This window comes from Calliphora vicina, chromosome 2, assembly GCF_958450345.1.
Source record: "Calliphora vicina chromosome 2, idCalVici1.1, whole genome shotgun sequence".
Lineage (NCBI taxonomy): Eukaryota > Metazoa > Arthropoda > Insecta > Diptera > Calliphoridae > Calliphora > Calliphora vicina.
Genome location: NC_088781.1, coordinates 125,403,673 through 125,423,896, shown reverse-complemented (window position 1 = coordinate 125,423,896; position 20,224 = coordinate 125,403,673). Strand labels below are relative to the sequence as shown.

At 28.3% G+C, this 20,224-nt stretch overlaps 1 protein-coding gene across 1 annotated transcript in view; it reads left to right on the top strand.

The window, feature by feature from the left end:
- The window catches only part of Hr39 (Nuclear hormone receptor FTZ-F1 beta), a 67,776-nt gene that overhangs the window by 25,272 nt on the left and 22,280 nt on the right, over positions 1 to 20,224 (top strand). The window contains exon 2 of the mRNA XM_065501144.1: positions 4,917 to 4,994. The gene's annotated coding sequence lies outside the window, so the exon portion shown is untranslated. The remainder of the gene's footprint in view (positions 1 to 4,916; positions 4,995 to 20,224) is intronic.

The following is a 20,224-nucleotide window of genomic DNA, read 5'->3' as shown; positions in this document are numbered from 1 at the left end:
CAATTGGAAAAAAAATAAAATTTGTTTACCTAAAAATATTTAAAATTTTTATTTTGAAGTATAATTTGTTGAAGGGTATATAAGATTCGGCACAGCCGAATAAAAAAATAATAAATTTTTTATTTAAATAAAATGTCTGCCTAACAACTTTAACCACAATTACCAGCATCAGCACTATTAACGCCAACACAAAATAAAATTTAATTTGAATAAAAGTCATACGCAATCACTTACCAAAACAATATAAACAACAAATGAAATTGTTTGAAATGTTGCCAGCAACATAGACGAATATTGTAGAACACTACAAGAACAATTTGTGGCTTAAAAAGACAGGTCCAATAACCAATTGCTTGTAAACAAACCTTCCTCCTACAACTCTTCAATATATTAAATCTGGTGGATGACATAACATAAAGTGACTTCACTATAGGTTACTTAGAGACTCTAAAGTGACAATTGACTTCCCGCTTGATTACCTGGGATATATAAAGTAAACAATTGACTTCTCAAATCTCTTTTGTAGGGTGTTTAGCCGTTTAATTCCTAAATTTCAAAAAGAAACATTCATATTTTCCTGTGTCTTGCCGCCGTGTACCAAATAAAGTTGTGAGTTGCCACAAACAAAGACCTTCGGCTGCTGTTTGTGAATATATGTTGGCCAAAAACTGTGATTGTGTGTTACGAAAACATGTTGTTGCAGTCGACACCAACCACCAGGCAATAGAGCATGCAAAGCAGGTTGTGAACCCAAAGAAAAAAACAAAACTAAGCAACTTTCCTCCTTTACCCCTAACAGGCCTAATACTCCACACTCCAAACAATTAACAGCATTTTGTAGAAGATGATGGTGGAGGAAAATGCAACCAACTGCAACGCTAATAAAACCAACACCCGCTGAACATACAAACCCTCTTCATCATTATAGGACTTGCTTTTAACTCAACTTTGCTAAGGCTCATATAGAGTTAAGAGTTTAAACCGCGCATGCGTAACATTTCTTTTATATATTTAGGTTTCCGTCAGTGCGCCTGCGTTTAGATCTCACAGCCATTTACAGTCTTTCCATATCAAGCAGCAGCAACTATTTGCAGTGGGTAAAAGACAGACAAACGGACAGACCATTATGGTAAGACCAACCAACTTATTTACCCAGCAACCAACCAACCAACCAACCAGTATTGTCTGTCTTGTTAAATGCAAAAATAACAAAACTGGTTAATAAAAATATTGCAATGGGTGGCTTTTTATTTTGCAGTAAGTTGCTGCTGCTCCGGCTGATTTTACTCCATTTGGCCACTTTAGATTCTTGTATTTTAAATTAAACATTATTATTACGCTGCTCTAGAGCAGCATATGCTTGGAAAAACATACATGTACACCAGGTCTTGCCTCATATATTCATAAGTTTTTAACTGAAAAAAAACCTTTATTGCATTTTGGTTGCATTCGGTCTTGTTTGTAAACCTACAACTACATACAACATTGTATTGCAATTCGTTTATTCATACGTATTTCATAAATTTCAAGTTGTTGCGTGTCTTTAATTAAGAAAAAATAAAATAAAACTAAAAAAAATTGCAGCAACTCAAACAAAATTTTTTTTAAAAAAAAAAATAGTTGTTTTGGGACAAGGTTATTTTGGCTGACTTTTTTATGGTTTGGTTTTTCAGCTTGCAATTCATGCAGTTTTTTTTCTGTTCAATATAGTCTTTATATTAATATAAACTGTTTTTTTGAAAATGCGTTAATTATTTTAGAATTATATAAACGGTTAATGTAAAGTGAAATTTTTTGGTGCTGGTTAAATGCTAGCTATTGTTTTAAAATGTGGAAGGTCAAAGTAATTTTTTAAAATAAATGGCCTTTAAATGTTATTAATAGTTTCTAATAAGAAAATTTATAATGAAATTATAGAAAATTGAGAAGAAATCTCAATTTTAAAACCCTAGCAACATGTTGCTAATGATGCAAATATCAGTTAAAAACCTTAAAATAGCTGTAAACAGGTTTCATTAGTTATAAATACAATATAATCCATAATGCTAACAATATTAGGGATATTTTAAAGCAAAATCTATAAAAACCTATTTTGCAACATGTTGCTAGCATAAATAACTTTATATTTACCGCTTTTATATCTAGCAACATGTTGACTTCATTTTTATTTTTACAATTTTTTAAATAAATGGCCTTTAAATGTTATTAATAGTTTCTAATAAGAAAATTTATAATGAAATTATAGAAAATTTTAAAAATTTTCAAAACCTTGCAACATGTTGCTAATGTTGCAAATATCAGTTAAAAGCCTTAAAGTAGCTGTAAACTGTTCTTTAGTTATAAATACAATATTATTCGTATTGTTAACAATATTAGGGATATTTAATGCAAAATTTATAAAAACCCATTTTGCAACATGTTGCTAGCATAAAAAACTTTACCTTTACAGCTTTTATATCTTAGCAACATGTTGCCATAATTTTTATTTTTACAATTTTTATAAATACTTTTTAATTTTGACTTCTTTATTAGGTTATTAATGATTTTGAAACAGTTTTATTTCTTAGCAACATAATGTTGGCAACATTTTTTAAAATTTTTATTTTTTAAATTTTTTCTTAATATTTATCACAGTATTATTAGACTATGAGATGATTTTGAAATAGTTTTGTTTCTTAGCAACATAATGCTGGCAACATTTATGTAAGAAACAATAAACAAGAAAAAATTTCTAAGCAACATGTTGACAGCTTTAAATGCTAAAAATTATAATATAAATTTAATTGATTAAACTTTTTTTATTATTTTTAGTACTAAATACCAATTTGAAGCAGTTTAATTTCTTAGCAACATGTTGCGGGCAACATTTTTTTTTAAAATTTGTATAAGAAATTTTTAAGAATGTCAATAAACTTGAAAAAACTTAAAAAAATCATATATAAAAAATCTTAACAACATGTTGCTAGCAATAAATGTTGCAGCTACATTGTTTTCTTTAATACCAATAAGGCTAACAAAGTTTGTTTTAATTGTTAAACGAAAGAAAATGTTAACAAAAACTCTTAGCTACATGTTGCCAGCAACACAATTAGTTACCAAATCATTCTTGAGTGGCAGACTAAGTTGAATATCATCAATTATAATTACAACGTTATTTCTTATAGCCAATAATGGTTTTGAAATATTTATATTTCTTAGCAACATGTTGCTGGCAACATTTTTTCAAATTTGTGTAAGAAATGTTTCAGAAAGTCAAAAAACTTAACAAAATCATATATACAAAATCTTAGTATCATGTTGCTAGCAATAAATGTTGCAGCAACATTGTTTTCTTTAATACCAATGAGGCTAACAAAGTTTGTTTTAATTGATAAACAAAAAAAACGAAAGAAAATGTTAACAAAAACTCTTAGCAACATGTTGCCAACAACACAATTAGTTACCAAATCATTCTTGAGTGGCAGACTAAGTTGAATATCCATCAGTTATAATACAGCGTTATTTCTAATAGCCAATAATGGTTTTGAAATATTTATATTTCTTAGCAACATGTTGCTGGCAACATTTTTTCAGATTTGTGTAAGAAATGTTTCAGAAAGTCAATAAACTTGAAAAAACTTAAGAAAATCATACATAGAAAATCTTAGCAACATGTTGCTAGCAATGAATGTTGCAGCAAAATTGTTTTATTTAATACCAATGAGACTAACAAAGTTTGATTTAATTGTTAAACCAAAAAAATTAAAAAAAACTATTGAAAATGTTAACAAAAACTCTTAGCAACAACATAACTAGTTACCAAATCATTATTGCTTAACAGACTGAGTGAATATCCATCAATTATTATTACAGCGTTATTTCTAATAGCCAATAATGGTTTTGAAATATTTGTATTTCTTAGCAACATGTTGCTGGCAACATTTTTCTTAAACTTTGTAAGATATATCCAAGAAAGTCAATAAACTTGAAACAAATTAACAAAATTATACATGAAATTTTTTAGCAACATGTTGCCAGCAATAAATGTTGCCGAAACATTATTTGTTTAATAACAATAATGCCAACAAAATTTAATTCAAATAACAACCAAAAAATACTTGAAAAACTAATAAAAATGTTACAAAATATCTTGGCAACATGTTGACAGCAACACAAAAATTACCAAAATTTGGTTTGTTTAGCAGACTAAGTGAATATACATCAATATTAATCGGATAGTTATATCTTATATCAAAAAAAATGTTTTGAAACATATTTATTGCTTAGCAACATGTTGCTGGCAAAATTTTTTCTAATTTTTGTCAGAAATGTTTTAGAAAGTCAATAAATTTGAAACAAATTAATAAAATTAGACATGAAATTTCATAGCAACATGTTGCCAGCAATAAATGTTGCCAACACATTATTTGTTTAATAACAATAATGCAAACAAATTTTAATTTAAATAATAACCTAAAATTATTGAAAAACTAAAGAAAATGTTAAAAAATATCTTGGCAACATGTTGCCAGCAACACGAAAATTACCAAAATTTTGTTTGTTTAGCAGACTAAGTGAATATACATCAATAGGCTAGTTATTTCTGATATAAAAAAATGTTTTGAAACATTTGTATTTCTTAGCAACATGTTGCTGACACCAATTCTAATAATGTTGTCAAGAAAGTTAATAAACATTAAACAAATTATCAAAATTATAAAAGAATTTCATTGGCAACATGTTGCCAGCAATAAATGTTGCAGCAACATTATTTTCACTCAAACGAAATGCTAAAAAATATAGGTTTTAATTTTAATCAAACTAAAAGGCAATAAAATTCTTAAACATTTTTTAACTTTTATTTAAAACTCTATATTTTTAAGACTTCTTTCTGTAATTAAATTTATTAAATTCTTTTTTATTTTTTTTACTTCCAGATGTTTTTTATACAAACAAAACTTTAGAATTAAAAGTCTGCAACATCTTTAATGCTTCCAATTTACAAAAGACTAAAGGTAAGCCATAAATTTTTTTTTTGGAAAAGTTGTCTAAAAACTTAATATTGGATCAAAATATTGGATCAAAAATAGTAGTAAATATTGGATCAAAAATAGTAGTAAATGATTTCATAAAATGTTTTCGCAACATGTTGCCAACAAAGAATTATAACAAATGCTTCTGAAACTCTGGCTGCAACATGTTACAGCATTTGTTTATAATTTATGATATTGGGAATACGTTTTTTTGCTCATTATTTTATTTAAAATTTGCTTTATATTCAAATGAAAAAAAATCTTTGAAAAAATGTTTCAGCAACATGTTGCTAATAAAAAAATTGTATAATTGAAATTTTTCAAACAATTTATCTAAATCATAACTTCCTTTTAACATAAAGTTAAGAAAAATTATTTAAAAATGTTGCTGCAACATGTTGCCAACCATAATACATGATTGTTTAGTAACATAATGAACATTTCTATTATTAATTTAAATTTTTTACCCTGAAATTCATAGGAACTTCATGTATATTTCTCGCTGACATAAACTTTAAGGAATTTTATTAACTTTATCAACATGTCTGTCTGTCTGTTTAGTGTATGTGTCACTATTCCATGTCCCACCTACTGTAGTACGAGAATTTCATAAAGTTTTTTTTTACACTTTATAACTAGAAGTTAGATAAAACTTGCATTTATACAATTTCATTAGATACATTTTTATTTTAGTTGATAGTAGTTGTTGGTTTTTTTATTTTTTGTTTGTTATAGCTGCCTCTTAGAAAAAAAACATGTATTTCAACAGGTGCGTCCATTACGGTCAAATCAAGTTTCCACATTTTAGCCATACATTCGCACACTCTAAACTGACATATACTAAACACTCATAGATATTTATAAGAAAAAGAAAAAAATAAAATAAATGTGTACATTTGAAATGTGTCTCCTCTTAATAGAATTAAGAAAAAAATAAAATGTAAAAACCAACTTGAAGGAACACAAGAAAAAACTTTAATGGTTGAGGCATTATAATTTGATTTCTTGTTTCTAATGGTTTGGAGCGTGAGAGAGAGATAGAGGAGTGGAAAATGCAATAAAACCAACAAGAAATAACTGCAAAATTGACAGAAAAACTTTAACAAGTGACGGCTAATATTTAAAGTTGGAAACTCTTTTTTTTCATGAAAAGCAGGGAGTAGTTTGTGTTTAGAAAAAGATTTATAACTTCAAATTAAGTTTTTTTTACAAACAATTCCCAATATAGCAAAAGTTTAAGATGAAAAATTGCTGAATAATTTTTCCGCAACATGTTGCTAAACAATTATTTTCATTTAAACAAGTTTATAAACCTGATTTCAATGTTTTACATAAAAATCTATTTAAAGTTTCCCAAATTTGTAATATATTTCCTAGCAACATGTTGCTAGCTAGATACAAAGCTTTTTGAAATTACTAGATATTTGTGGTTTTTTTCTTAGCAACATGTTGCTAATGAAAATTTATATTTCTTAATATTGCTATAAAAATATATCGTGTTTAATAAATGAATTCACAAAATCCAAAATATTATTGGCAACATGTTGCTGGCAACATAATTTTTACACTAATGTCTTATAAACTTTTCCGAAGTATGTTAAGCCCAACAGAAGTTTAAAAAATAAAATATTTTTCTTAGCAACATGTTGCTAGCAACAAAAGGTTCATGTTGCTGGCGAGTTAAACACAAAAACAGCTTCTGGTATTAAATCACTGATTTGAACAAAAAATGTTTAGAAAAATGTTGCTGGCAACATAATTTTTACACTAATGAACATGTTGCAAACTTCTGAACATACAAACTAACAATTTCCAGTACTAAATTAATGATTTGATCCAAAAGAATGTTTAGCAACATGTTGCTGGCAACTTAATTTTTAAACTAGTGTTTTTTAAACTTTTCTAAAGTATGTTGTGACCAACTAAAGTTTAAAATATAAAATATTTTTCTCAGCAACATGTTGCTAACAACAAAAGATTCATGTTTCTGGAGAGTTAAACACAAAAACTAAATATTTCTGGTATTAAATCAATGATTTGCACAAAAAATGTTTACCAACATGTTGCTGGCAACATAATTTTTACACTAATGTGTTATAAACTATTCTGAAGTTTAAAAAATTAATATTTTTCTTTGGCAACATGTTGCTAGCAACAAAATGTTAATGTTAATGGAGAGTTAAATATAAAAACTAACAAATTCTGGTACTAAATCAATGATTAGAACAAAAAATGTTTAGCAACATGTTGCTGGCAACATAATTTTTATGTGCTAAAAACTTTTCTGAAGTATGGTATATCCAACAAAAGTTTAAAAAATAATATATTTTTCTTAGCAACATGTTGCTAGCAATAAAATGTTCATGTTGCTGGAGAGCTAAACACAAAAACTAATAATTTCTGGTACTAAATGAATGAGTTGAACACAAAATGTTTAGCAACATGTTGCTGATAACATAATGTTTACATAAATGTGTTATAAACTTTTCTGAAGTTTAAAAAATAAAATATTTTTCTTAGCAACATGTTGCTAGCAACAGAATGTTCATGTTAATGGAGAGTTAAATACAAAAACTAACTAATTCTGGTACTAAATCAATGTTTTGAACACAAAATATGTTCAGCAACATGTTGCTGGCAACATAATTTTTACAATAATGTGTTAGAAACTTTTCTGAAGTTTAAAAAATAAAATATTTTTTTATAGCAACATGTTGCTAGCAACAGAATGTTCATGTTAATGGAGAGTTAAATACAAAAACTAACTAATTCTGGTACTAAATCAATGTTTTGAACACAAAAAATGTTCAGCAACATGTTGCTGGCATAATTTTATGATGTTTTTAACAATAATTCTATTATTTCTAAGCTAAATTATCATAGCGCTACTTTAAAACTCCAAATTGGAAACATTGCCACTAAGTTTGTCATTTATATGCCTCGTAGTAATGGAAACCCAGTGACAATTGTCATATGTACCAACAGCTAAATATTGTTGGCTTTTAAAACTCATTGTTTATTTTTGCTCTACCATGTTCCATGATTTCATTTGTTGTCTAGAGTGTCATTTGAGTCCAGTTTTATCACGTTTTCAGATTATTGACACTTGAAAAAGTCTATGAGTGTGTGTTTGTGTATTTATTCTTTATGTTTTTTTTTTCTTCTTCTGCATAAAGTGGGTGTGGTGTAGCAGCAGTGGCAGTTTCCATATCAATGCAATACAATTTTTTTTGCTGTTCATTCTTGTGTTTCTTCATAAAGATAAACTAAAGTTTTTTTTCTGCCATAAAGTTTAGTTTCATTTAAATTTATTATTTTAAATATTTACTTATCTTGAAGTTGACGTACGTTTATACAAACTTATGGTTAAATGTTTGTTTGTCTGGGGGTATAAAAAGTTGTGTATTATTGTAGGTATAAGTAGTATATGTTGGTTTTTTTTTTTTTTTTTTTTTGGTATTCAAGTCAAGGTCTTCCTGTTTTTGCTTTTAGCATTTTGCAATGTACAATAATTTTTTTTTTATCAGCGGCTAGTGAGAATATTTAAAACAGTTTAATGTAAATCATAGTTATTTTTATAATACAATAAATTAATAAAATATTAAGGAAAATTATAAAGGGAAAGAAATCTTAAAATTTTCTGAATAAAAAATCTGAAAAAAATTAAAAACAAGGCTTGGCAACATGTTGCAGATACATATTGCTTAAAACTTTTGTTGTTAACATTTGGCGCCTGAGACGTTTGTTTTAGTAAATGAACAGCAAAGCAGGTATTATAAAAATATAAAATACCAGCAATGTCCCTAATTGTAGTATTTAAGAATTTTGGAAAAAAAAAATAAATTTAAAATTAAGAACAAATTTCTTGGCAACATGTTGCAGATACATGTTGCTGAAAATTTTGTCTTCAACTTTTTACCTGAGACTTTTGGTTTAGTAAAATATCAATAAAATGGTTAAAATGCTAAAATTGGTAACTAGCAACATGTTGCTTGGTAAAATTAAGTCAGCAACATTTTTCCTTATTATAATTAATTTAAATAATTTAACTTTTAATGAATTCTCTATTGAAAATTTTGGAAAAAAAGGCACCGGCAACATGTTGCTAGCTAAAAATAAAGTCTGCAACATTGTTGCTAACATCAAAATAATTAAACCATTTAATTTTAGTAATTTCCCAAAATTTTTGGAAAATTTAATGAATTTAAGAAAATATTTCTTGGCAACATGTTGCAGATACATATTGCTTAAAACTTTTGTTGTTAACATTTCATCAGAGACTTTTTCTTGACTAAAATAATACTAAAACGGGAAAAATTGTTATTTCAAATCCCAGCAACATGTTGCTAACAAAAAGTAAATCTAGCAACATTATTGGTTTAATGAAATACATTAAATGCCTATTGTTTGCTATATTTCGGTTGCACTTTAGTAAATTTTTGATATATTTCAGAGTTTAAGCAACATGTTGCCAGCAACAAAATACTAAGGCGTAACAATTTTTCATCAAGATTGTATTTGAGACATTTTCTGAAGTAAAATAACAGAAAAACGAAATTCATGCTAATATTTTTTCCCAGCAACATGTTGCTGAGCAAACAAATTTCTAGCAACATTGTTAATAACATTAATAATTTACTATTGCTTGAGGTTTGGCATATTTGTGAGACAGTTTTGCAAAATTTAGATTTTTTTAAGCTGCCAGCAACATAACACGTGTTGCTGGAGTAAAATAACAGAAGGAAACTGATTATGTACGAACATAAGGTGCTAGCAACAAGTTGCCAAGAAAATTTATTTCCAGCAACATTGTTTTTAACATTAATAATTTATAATTGCTTGATGTTTAGACATTTTTGCTAAATTTGTATATTTTATAATTTTCTAGCAACATGTTGCTTAAAATAATATTAACAGTATTGTTTAAAAAACATTTACTAGAGTAATATATGACTAAAACTGATTTTAAATGAACAAAACACAACAGCAACATGTTGCTTAGAAGAAATATTTCTAGCAACATTGTTGCTAACCCCAAAAAATAGTAAATATTTAATTTTTATCATGTTCTTTCTTGAAATCACAATAAACTTTGATATTTTTCAATTGCTTAGCAACATGTTGCCACAAACAGAAAGCGTGATAGTTTTTTTAATATGAATTTTATTTTACTTGAATAAAGCAACTATAAACGGCACTCGGGATATATTAGAAACTCCCAGCAACATGTTGCTAACATATATAATACATGTTGCATGAAAATTGATCATTAATATTGTATCTAAAACTCTTAACAAAGTAAAAAGTTTGACAAATAAATATATCTTACCAGCAACATGTTGCTAAAGAAAATTTTTTAAAGCAACATTGTTGCTAATGTTCAACTATATTAATTTTCAGCCTATTTATTTAAGATTTATGGAAAATGTTGATAGATTTCTTAATACTAGCAACATGTTGCCAGAATTATAATACATTTGAAGTAAAAACTGTTTAACAGCATTGTTTCTAAAACTTTTTCTAGGAAATTAATACAATTTTAAGAGTTTAGTGAATGAAAATATAAAATATTTTTATAAATGTTAAAAAAAATACTTCAAAAACATGTTTCTAAGTACATTATATATCTAGTAATGAAGTACTGGTAGTCTTTTAAACGGCCAGCAACATGTTGCTAAACCTAGAAAGTTTCTAAAGTCTTCAAATTCGTATTAATTCAACTTTAAACCTCTTAAACTTTTAATTCCCCTTTTGCTTAAAGTTCATTTCATAACTCTGATTTTTCTTTGTTTTTTTTTTCGTTCATGTTCTATTCTTTCTTTATCATTTGCTTTCTGTTTCTATAAATGTCAATGTCATCTTGTATAACAACAACTCGAGCGAGAAACACAAAATAAGAATAAGAACAAACCAACATTGTGTATCAATAACCCTAAAGTTATTGACATTTCAATACTCGTGTAAATATTACAAAAAGGGGATTGTTTGCCATCTTCATCGGCTGCTTCTACAGATACTTTAACAAAATTGCAAAAAATTCAAATGAAATCACAAGAATGAGAGGAAGCTAACAAATAATCAATAATAAATTGATGATGGACTTTTGCAACAAAAAAACATTTTTACATGAAAAGTTAAAGAAAGGGCAATAACACCCCCTTTTTAAAAGAAATCTGAACTTGACAACAAGTGAAATATTGAAGGCAAACATTAAAGGGAGTTTTAAATGGTTACAGATGTTTCGAAAACCCCCCTTCAAAAGTTTAGCATTATTGTGGTTTTTTTGTAATGCTCATGATTTAAAGAAAAGTGGTTGAACGCATTTAATCGATATTTATTTTATTGTTTTCATAAATTGAAGGTTAAACCCTTTTTTTCCATAAATACCCACAACAATTTCATGTGTAATTATGGGTGCGTTCCAAAAATTTGCTTTAAATTTTATTTTTATTATAAAGTACACAATATTTTGTTTGTTTTTTTTTTTCGAACGATTTAAAAATAAATCAATCATTTTTTTATAATAGTTTTTTTTTAGTTTATTTAAGTAAATTTTGTATTGTGTCAGGGCGTTTTATTTATACAAATATTGATAATAGCCACAAGGTCGTTTTAACTAGACAGACAAAGAGAAATTTTAACAAAGAAAACTATTTTGTTAAACAAAAGTGTCTAAAGAAATAGTTAAACTTGACCATAAATTACTTTTAGCAATTTGAATTAATTTAAAGTAACATTTTCTAGCTTAGAAACATTTCAAATTACTTTCAATACAGTATTAGTGTTCTAGCAACATGTTGCTAAGAAAATATTCGTAAAGCAAAGACTTTTGCCTACAGCAACATGTTGCAAATTTTTACATTACACTTTTTATAGTCCAGAAAGCTTAAAAATACTTTTGATAAAACATTAGTCTAAAGAAATAGTTAAACTTGATTAGAGAGACAATAAATTACTTTTGGCAACATGTTGCTAGTGTTTGAATTAATTTACAGTAACATTTTCTAGCTTAGAAACATATCAAATTACTTTTAATACAATTTTAGTGTTCTAGCAACATGTTGCTAAGAAAATATTCTTAAAGCAGACTTTTGCCTTCAGCAACATGTTGCTAATGTTTACATTACACTTTTTATGGACCAGGAAACTTAAAAATACTTTTTTAAAACATAAGTCTTAAGAAATCTTTAAACATGATTAGATAAACATTGAATTACGTTTGGCAACATGTTGCTAGAGTTTAAATTAATTTAAGGTAACATTTTCTAGCTTAGAAACATTTCAGATCACTTTTAATGCAATATTAGTGTTCTAACAACATGTTGCTAAGAAAATATTCTTAAAGCTAAGACTTTTGCTTTCAGCAACATGTTGCTAATGTTCACATTACACATTTTATACATCAGAAAACTTAAAAATACTTTTTATAAAACATTAGTCTAAAGAAATAGTTAAACATGATTAGAGAGACAATAAATTACTTTTGGCAACATGTTGCTAGTGTTTGAATTAATTTACAGTAACATTTTCTAGCTTAGAAACATATCAAATTACTTTTAATACAATTTTAGTGTTCTAGCAACATGTTGCTAAGAAAATATTCGTAAAGCAAAGACTTTTGCCTACAGCAACATGTTGCTAATGTTCACATTACACATTTTATACACCAGAAAACTTAAAAATACTTTTTATAAAACATTAGTCTAAAGAAATAGTTAAACATAAATAGATAGACAATAAATTACTCTTAGCAACATGTTGCTTGAGTTTGAATTAATTTAAAGTAACATTTTCTAGCTAGAACCATTTCAAATTACTTTTACTAAAGCAGTAGAGTTCTAGCAACATGTTGCTAAGAAAATATTTTCAAAGCTAATTCTTTTGCCTTCAGCAACATGTTGCTTATGTCACTTTTTATACACCAGAAAACATAAAAATACTTTTGATAAATTATTAGTCTAAAGAAATAACTAAACAGGATTAGATAAACAATAAATTACGTTTGGCAACATGTTGCTAGAGTTTAAATTAATTTAAGGTAACATTTTCTAGCTTAGAAACATTTAAGATCACTTTTAATACAATATTAGTGTTCTAGCAACATGTTGCTAAGAAAATATGTTTAAAGGAAATACTTTTGCCTTGAGAAACATGATGCTAAGGTTTTAATTACACTTTTTATAAACCAGGAAACTTAAAAATACTTTTAGAACATTAGTGTTCTAGCAAAATTTTGCTAAAAAAAATATTTTACATCTGAGACTTTTGCTTGCGTAAAATAACAATAAAACGTCATATATATGTAAGAATACTGACAGCAACATGTTGCTAAAATACTTTTTATAAAACATTATTGTTTCAGCAACATGTTGCTAACAAAATATTTGACAGCAAAGACTTTTGTTTGCGTCAAATAACAATAAAACGAAATATATATTTAAGAAGGCTGACAGCAACATGTTGCTAAAATATATTAGTGTTCCAGCAACATGTAGGTAACAAATGAGTTTACAGCAGAGAATTTTGCTGGCTTAAAATAACAATAAAGCAGGCTGACAGCAACATGTTGCTGATAAAAATAAAATTCAGCAACAATGTTGCTACTATATAGTGCAAGCACTTATAGTTGTTTAGCACTTTCTACTTCAGAGCTAAACAACTATAAGTGCTTGACGTCTGTTATATTGCTGAGGTATTTTTGCAAAGTTTTGATATATTTCAAATTACCAGCAACATGTTGCCAAAAATAGGCACATTTACAATCGTAGTAGCAACATGTTGATAAGGATTTTTTTCCAGCAACATATTGCAAACATTAATTACACATAATAACTTGGCATACTATATGTTGCATAAATGGCTGCCGGAAGAGGGCAGTTTTGTTGGGAATTTCCCGGTATCGACTAGGTTTTCTGTTAGCTGTGTCTACAGGACATTGTTTAATGATTGCCCAAGTAAGGAGTTTGTAGATACCTTTTAATGAATTCTTGAGAAGTTGTCATGATAAGGAACGCGACATTAAGCAATTAATTTCTGCACGAACTAACGGATCTGAGTTTAGTTTTATAACTAAACTAATGTTAATAAAAGATTTATTTCATATTACAAAATTTCAAACATTTTATTAAACATATTTCTATTTTAACAAACCATAAATATCCATTACATTTTACTTCTAATTTTGCCCACCATTAAACCAACCTGTCATGTTTGTATGTTATAATTTTTTTTTTTGTAAATTCAATCTATTTGCACTTTAGGGTTTGAACAACAAACAACATTTTTGCTTTGAATTTTAACATGAATTTGTCTTACTACTTACATACCTAACAATTTTCGTATAAATACATATGGAAACTATTTATTTATTTAAGTATTTTTAATGCCCTACACCAGGAACTGTATGTTTGTCAGGCTGATAGTAATTTAATCAGTTAAGTTAGTAAGTTAAATTAGTTATTCAGTTTTTATACCCTTCAGCTTCGTGAGAAGGGTATATATAAGTTTGTCATTCCGTTTGTAATTTCTACATTTTTCATTTCCGACCCTATAAAGTATATATATTCTAGATCCTTATAGATAGCGGAGTCGATTAAGCCATGTCTGTCTGTCTTTCTGTCTGTCTGTCTGTCTGTCTGTCTGTCTGTCTGTCTGTCTGTCTGTCTGTCTGTCTGTCTGTCTGTCTGTCTGTCTGTCTGTCTGTCTGTCTGTCTGTCTGTCTGTCTGTCTGTCTGTCTGTCTGTCTGTCTGTCTGTCTGTCTGTCTGTCTGTCTGTCTGTCTGTCTGTCTGTCTGGCTGTCTGTCTGTCTGTCGGTCTGTCTGTTGAAATCTATTTTCTGAAGGCCCCAGATATCTTCGGGATCCAAATCTTCAACAATTCTGTCAGACATACTTTTGAGAATTTTGCTATTTAAAATCAGCAAAATCCGTCCATAAATAACGGAGATATGAGCAAAAATCCGAGACAACCTCTGAAAATTTCATCAAAAAACACAATGTATTGCATGCTTTGACAAAAAAACAACAAAACGTATGCTTGGATGTGCAAGCTTTGTGTATTTTGTTTTTTTTTTGTGTTTTGTTTCTTTTGGCGTTGTTGTTGTTTTTTATACAACTAAAGTTTAGTTTGGTTGTGTCAAGGCGAATTCATATATGAATTCGCCTTGGGTTGTGTGTTGGTTTTTTTGACAAAAAAACAACAAATCGTATGTTTGAATGTGCATGCCAAGGCGAATCTATAGAAGGTGACGACAGAAGAACAGCTGATTATTTTTTTTATTCAGTTGTTTAGACAAGTGAACTGTCAATTCACTTGTGTTTGTTGTGGCGAAAAATACAACAAACCCAAAAGCAAAAACAACCACAGGCAACTTTGACAGTTCACTTATCTTTTTACAAAAACAAAGTACCTGTTGTTTTTGTATATGTTGTATTTGTTGTAGTTCTGTCGTCACCTTCTATAAATTCGCCTTGGTGCATGCTTTGCGTATTTTGTTTTTTTTTGTGTTTTGTTTCTTTTGGCGTTGTTGTTGTTTTTTATACAACTAAACTTTTGTTTGGACATAGCTTCTGGAGGGTATTAGTTTGTAAAGTTAGAGAATTTCAAAAGCAAATTTATTTCCAAAAACACACAGTTGTATTTATGCTTTGAAAGTTGTTTCAAGTTGTTCGAAGGACCATATGAAATAACTGAAATATTGAAACTATTTACTTAATACAAATCACTGCTTAAAGTCATGGAATTGAACTGTAAGGAAAGAAACATTTTCTTTTTTGCTTTAATCAATTTTCAATCAAATTATGTTTTAAATTTAACATTCCATTTTTAGGAAACCAGACACCAGAGGGTTCGAAGGACCTAAATTTTAATGAGAAAATCATTTAGTTTCAAAGAACTCACAGTTGGTTTCTGGATTGGTTGGTTGGTTATGAAGTAGAGTCGAAAGAAGGCCTTTTTACAAGATCACACCACACGTCAGATGTAGTGACATTTACATCCTAATGTATGCTAAGGAGGCGGATATCAGATCCAACCTGTAGCCGTTATGTATCTCAGAAGTTTGTTGAGTCTGGACCTAGATAATTCATCGAGGTTGGTTAATATGCAATTGCCCAGGATCTGTGGCCCTGAGAAGGTTTCCTCCTTTTCCATGTCTTTGCAACAACGACAGTGGTCATTGAAAGGGAATGCGAGTCTACTTGCATGCTTACCTAGCATTCAGAGATCCGTTAATACTGACAGAAACTGCGATATATCTATTCAATTTTATAATTAGGGGATTGAAAATTAAAAATAGATTTTTGAGAAAGAGTTTTTGAAGAACCTAGTTTCTTAGGTATTAAAGTGGACAATTTTGGTTAAATAATGGGTATCAATTCGGGAACCATTTAGTTTCAAAATACACACACATTTATTAAGGATTAGTATGTATTTTTAAAAGGTTGGAAGTGGTTTTACTGAAAATCAAAAAAGCGCTCGAAGGACCAACATTTTCATTCGTTAAAGAAACTTATTTCTAAAGTATTAAAGTAGATAATTGTAGTTAAATTTTAAGGACACACGTTCGGTTCAGGATTAGTATTATTTTTAGGAATTTCGAAGTAGTTTTGCTGTCAGTTTAGGTTCGAAGGACCTAAATTTCCATTCGAAAAAACCTAGTTTCTGAAGTATTAAAGTGAGTAATTGTTATTAAATTTATGGGTTTCAATTTGAAAATCATTTAGTTTCAAAGCACACACGTTTAGTCCAGGATTAGTATTAATTTTAAGGAGGTTCGAAGGAGTTTTGCTGTCAAATGAAAGGTTTGAAGGACCTATATTTGTAAGAGTAGGTAATTGTAGTTAAATATAAGGGTTTTAATTTGAAAAACATTTAATTTGAAAGATACACGTTCGGTTCATGAATGTTATCCATTCTTAGGAGGTTCGAAGAAGCCTTGCTGTCAATGAAATAAAGGTTTGAAGGACCTAAATTTCTATTCGAAAAATAAACTTGTTTTTGAAGTATTAAAGTAATTGTTATTAAATTATGGGCTTCAATTTGGACATTATTTAGTTTCAAACGACACACAAATGAGTGATGGATTTTTATGCATTTTTTTTTTTGAGGTTCGAAGGACCAATTTAGAAATTTGTTTAATACTAATCTGAAGGGTATATAATATTCGCTATAGCCGATTAGATCACTCTAACATGTTTGTTTTTTTTGTTGGTGTATATCTGCTGGTGTTTTGCATAAATAGTTTTGAGTATGACAAATGATTTTCTAATGTGAATTTCGTGCTAGGATCGTGTCTTGTATTTTTTATTTCTATATAGACACAATATAATAAATATTTTCCACTTACACAAATATTCAATTCAATACAAAGTTCATTTTATTATGTCAATATGCAAAGTATGTTAAAAAATGTTTCTATACTTGCAACTTGTCGAACATACAAACAACATTTTACAAATAAACTTAACAGGAAATGTAAGTTTAATGCAACAACTACAACAACTACTACTACTAATTCTACTACTTCTACTAACTAGTACTCACTCAGCTAAATGCATGGACGGACGGACAGAAGGACAGACAATCAAACTTATTCATACTTTACCAACAAACAACAAAAAAAATCGCATGGTTAAATGTAATTGAAAATCAAGCTTAAGAAATAAATAATAAAATTAAATATACAATAAAAGAAATGAACAAAAAACTAAAAAAGAATTAAAATCGAACAAGTATTTTGTTTAATTGAACTATAAGTTTAGAACGACTATTACAGAGTTAGAGTCGAATAGACAGACAGTTAGACGTATGAATGAACGTACAGACGACCACATAGTTTTTCAAGCGTCATTTTACATAGTTTTTATAAGAATTTTGATTTTTTTCCTTTAAAAAACCCGCAATTTAAATGCAAATACTGCTAAACTGCCACAATAGAAACTACTTACAAAAAGACACACCTTGTATATGAGAGCATTTTTTCCAGTGCATTCAAGTGGAGTTTGAAAGAATTGTAAGAAATAAATTTTAAAAATGATCTAATGGTTTCCAAGCCATTATGAAGTGTACTCTACAAGCAGAAATTGATGGTTTAAAATGCAATAACTAAAGAAATTTATTCCATAAATTTAATTTAGCGATTTTAATATTTTTTTTAGAAAGAAATTGTAGGTCCTTCGAACCCCTATTTAATTGTCTAGATGACTCTAAATGTTTTCCAAATGGAATTTCAAAAATTGAATAACAATTACCCACTTTAATAGTTCAAAAACTATGTTATTTTTCGAATGGAAATTTAGGTCCTTCGAACCATTCTTTGAAAACTATTCGTTTACTAACAGCTTAATATTATTTCATAACAATCGTTCACAAAAATATTTTAAATAAATTCACAAAACGTTTCTTTCAGTGTCCATACTTAATTCAATTATTTTATTTTTACAAAAAAATTATGGTCCTTCGGACCACTTAAAAATACTCATTCTGAACCTAACTCTGTTCCTTTGAAACTAAATATTTTACGTTAACTGTAACAATAATTGTTGTCTACTATTTCAGTTTAGAAATTTAGGGCCTAAGAACCTCTTAGATCGATTGCATGAATCTGTGCCAAAGTCGAGAGGAAGACAATCATTAATCCTGCCGTTCAGCCTTCATGATGAGACCTCCGATAATAGAATGTGGTATTTTAGTAGAAATTTGTAGTACTTTAGTTTGGAAATTTAGGTCCTTCGAAATTCTTAGATTGACAGCATGAATCTATGATGACATAGATGTATCTATGTTGACATAAATGCCATTAAAAGCATAACTTTTATTTATTTAATTCCGAATAGTCAAGATCGTGTAAAGTAACAACGAAAATCTTACTTTACTTTCAATTCCTTGAGTGTGATTTGTATTAAACATTTTCAATATTTTAGTTATTTTATGGATTTTAATAATGGTCCTTCGAACCGCTTGAACATACTGACAAACCATGAACCCAACTTCAAGTCCTTGTTACTTAATTTCCAGTTCAAAACTAATAAGTTTAGCAACATTTTCTCAGTAGAAACTACGATAATTTGCATAAGAAAAAGTAGGTCCTTCGAACCTCTTTGATGGACAAAGTTTTGTTTTTTGTTGATTCCATTAAAAACTTGAATCATTCTGATTAATTGGATTTTAAAGCCAAAGAAGGCAGTCAAAACATCTTCGGAAATTTCAGCCTGCTCTATTTAAGAAGTTCGCATTTCAATTTGGATGTTTAAGTCCTTCGACAGAATAAAGCTGAGAAAATAATTAAATTTGTTTTGTTTCTTAACAGTTCGAATCAATGCCATTAAAAGCATAATTAGGCTTCATGGAATGGTCCTTCACGGACAAAGAATAAAATGTGTGTTCTTGTTAATTAATTACCAATTCAAAAAGCATAATTTGGCTTCATGGAATGGTCCTTCGAACCGTTGGAACATACGGACAAAGAATAAAATTTGTGTTCTTGTTAATTAATTTCCAATTCAAATCCAATAAGTTTAGAAAAATTTTCTATCTAGAAACTACGTTAATTTGCCTAAGAAAAAGTAGGTCCTTCGAACCTCTTTGATGGACAAAGTTTTGTTTTCAGTTGATTCCATTAAAAACTCAAATCATTGTAATTTATTGGATTTTAAAGCCAAAGTAGGCAGACAGAACATCTTTGATGCTGCCATCGAAAAGTTCAGCCTTATCGATTTAGGAACGTAGCATTTCAGTTTCGATATTTAGGTCCTTAGAACCTCCTAGATTGACAGAATAAAGCTGTGGAATCAAATAAATTTGTTTTGTTTCTTAACAGTTGGAATCAATGCCATTAAAAGCATAATTTGTCAATCAAGTTGATTCGAAGGACCATTATCAAACAAACATGTAAATATTCAATACAAAATACCTTGATATTTAAACTGCAATGAAAAAAAAGATGTTGATTTTTATTTTACAGCATCTTAGCGACAATCAAGTAGCTACGAAGGACCTAATCACAACACAATTCGGAATTCAATTAGTCATTTGATAATGGTCCTTCGAATCAACTTGATTGACCCCAAGAATCTTTAAAATAAAAGCGAAAATATTTTATTCCTTACAGTTTCAAATATATGACTATAAAGCAGCGTTTGGTTGTAAATATTTTTAATATTAAAGTTATTTGTTGATTTTTAATATTAATGGTCCTTCGAACCGCTTGAAA